Consider the following 3,421-nt stretch of genomic DNA (forward strand, 5'->3'; position numbering starts at 1 on the left):
ATAATTTCTCATCAGAATCCATAAAGCTGAGAAGGCAATGGTATGACATATTCAAAGTACTAAAAGAGAAGGCTATCAACCAAGAATACTATATCCAGCAAAATTATCCTTCAAAAATGAAGGAGAAATTAAGACATTCTCAGATAAACAAAACCTAAGAGGATTTATTACAAACAGACATGCCATACAAGAAATAACAAAGGGAGTCATTGAATCAACACGAAAAAATAAAGACCACCAATAATGGTATAACATGATAGGTTAATTTTTTAAAAATTATTTCTTGAATTGAAACATAATTGTTTATACATATTCATAAGGTACAGAGCTGTCTATCAGTATTTGTGTACAGTATGTGATGATTGTTGGGTGTCTCCAGCAGCCGCATGGGACCCCAACAGTTTTTTTTCCTTTCCCTCAAGGGCTGGGGCCAAAGGGATTGCCCTTTTCTCCCCCCCAGGACACGGGAAGAAAAGAGATTCCAAGAGATGGGTGAGCACGCTGCTGCTCTCGCAGATAGCGATCAAACACATACACACGCAAGGGGATTCTGTCAGGCAGTTCCGTTTATTGTAACACAAAAGATCATATTTATATGCTTAGCAGGCGGGGATTTCCAAGCTTAGGTCAATCCTTGAAAAGGTCAAATGTGCAGGTGCCTTGCCTCTCTATGCTTAGCCCTCCCCTTAACTTCCCTTGGGCACCACCTTTTATCCGTTTAGGCCATCTGTTGTTTTTGCTTAGAAAAGGGCGTGGTCCCATAATGAGCAAATCAATATGATAAACATTTTCATCATTACAAGTCATAATTATTCATTGTGTCTCTTACCCAATTACTGTCTAATCTCCTTCCCCCTTTTCCACCTCTACTAAGTACAGGTCTGTTCTCTCCTTCTGAAATTTCAATATTTTATTGGGTCTTTCTTTCTTTCTTAGCTCCCACTTATGAGTAAGGACATGTGGTATTTCATTTTCTGTGCCTGGTTTATTGCACTTGACATAATTTTCTCTGAGCTCATCCACATTGCTGCAAATGGCAGGATTTCATTCTTATTTACGGCTGAGTGGTATCCCATTGTGTATATATACCACATTTTCCTTATCCAATCTTCTGTTGATGGACATTTAGGTTGGATTCACATCTTTGCTAGCTAATTTAAATAGAGCTGTGAAGAACATGGGAGTTCAGGTATCTCTTCAACATGATGATTTTCATTCCTTTGGATATAAACCCAGTAGTGAAATTGTTGGATCATAGGGTAGTTCTATCTGTAGTTGCCTGAGAAATCTCCATACTCTCTTTTCCATAATGGTTGTACCAAATTACAGTCCCACTGCTGATGCAGGAGAGTACCCCTTTCTACACATCCTCATCAGCATTTGCTATTCTCTGTCTTCTTGATAATACTCAGTCAAACAGGGCTCAGATGATATCTCATTGTAGTTTTGACTTGCATGTCCATGATTATTAGTGATTTGGTGCATTTTTTGAATGTACCTGTTGCCCATTCATATATCTTCCTTTGAGAAATGTCTTTGTAGCTCCTTTGCCCATTTTATAATTAGATTATTATTATTATTATTATTATTATTTATTTATTTATTTTTTACTGTGAAGTTGTTTGAGTTCCTTGTATATTCTGGATATTAATCCCTTGTTGGATGTATAATTAGAAAATATTTTCTCCCATTCTGCAGGTTGTCTTTTCACTGTTGATTGTTTCCTTTGCTGTGCAGAAGCTTTTTCATTTGATATAATCTCATTTGTTTATTTTTTTCTTTTGTTGCTTGTGCTTTTGGAATCTTATTCATAAAGTCTTTGCCCAATTCTACATCCTGAAGTGTTTTTTTTTTCCCTAGGAGTTTTATAGTTTCAAGTCTTTTTCTTAAGTTTTTAATCTATTTTGAGTTGATTTTGGTATATAGCGAGAAGTATAGATTCATTCTTCTACACATGGATATCCAGTTTTCCCAGCACTATTTACTGAAGAAGCTGCACATTCCCCAATGTATGTTCTTGGTACCTTTGTTGAAGATCAGTTTGTTGTAAGTACCTGGGTTGATTTCTGGGTTCTCTATTCTGTTCCATTGGTCTATATGTCTGTTTTTATGCCAGTTCCATTCTGTTTTGGTTACTATAGCTTTGCAGTATAGTTTGAAGTCAAGTTAACACCCCATTTTTAATAATGGATAGAACAGCTAGGAAGAAGAGCAACAACAACAACAACAACAACAAAAACAGAAGACTTGAATTACACTATAAGCCAACTATACCTGGTCGACATCTACAGAACATTCCAACCTACAATAGCAGAATGCTCATCTTTCTTGACTGCACATAAAATATGCCACAAAATAGATCATATTGGAAATGCCATAAAACAAGTTCAATGAATTTAATAGCAGTGACATCAAACAAAGTATGTTTTCTGACTACAATGAAATGAAATTAGAATAAACAAAGGAAATTTTAAAAATTAATAAATATGTGTATATTAAACAACATGTTGAAATAACAAATAGGTAGAAGAAAATATAAGGGAAATTAGGAAATACATTGATACAAATGAAAACAAAAATAAAACATACCAAAACTCATAAGAGGCAGTGACAGAATTATTTAGAAAAAAATTTATAGATGCAAAACCCTATATTAAAAAATCTCAAATCTTAACTTAACTTTCTACCTTAAGAAACTAGAAAAAAGTGAGCTAAATCCAAAACAAGAAAAAAATAAAAATTATAATGATTAGAGGAGGTATAAATGAAATACAGAATAGAAAAAATTTATATACACTAACCAAGAAAAAAGAAACAAGACTTTTTTTAATCAGAAATAAAACTTTGAAGATTAGTTATTATTGAAGATAAATTTAAAAATTTTGAAAATACTAAGTTGCATGCCTAAAAATAATATAACCCGAATACAGTGGCAAATTCTTTGAAAGATAAAAACTGACAAGCTGGTTTAGGAAGAAATAGAAATTAAAGGTATTGAATTAGTAATAAAAATATTTCCACAAATAAAAGCCCAGACTAAACAACTTCACTGGCAAATTCTACCTAACATTTAAAGAACAACTAACAATAGTTTTAAAATTCTCCCAAAAAATGGAAGAGAAAACACTTCCTAACCAATTTCTTGAGGCCAGTATTACCCTGATACCAAAGCCAGACAAAGACATTATGTGAAAAAAAATACTACAAATAGCTGGCCCTTATTAATGTGGATACAAAAATCTTCACTTCTAGCTGTTTTGAAATATACAATACATTATTGTAAACTATTTCTCCTGCTATGCAATAGAACTTCAGAATTTATTTCTCCTATCTAACTGTAACTTTGTACCCATTAACCATTCCCAGTCCCCTCCCCCACTCTCTCCTTCTTCTGGTAACTATTCTACTCTATACTTCCATG

The sequence above is a fragment of the Galeopterus variegatus genome, unplaced genomic scaffold (genome assembly GCF_000696425.1).
Source record: "Galeopterus variegatus unplaced genomic scaffold, G_variegatus-3.0.2 Scaffold2632, whole genome shotgun sequence".
NCBI classification, from domain to species: domain Eukaryota; kingdom Metazoa; phylum Chordata; class Mammalia; order Dermoptera; family Cynocephalidae; genus Galeopterus; species Galeopterus variegatus.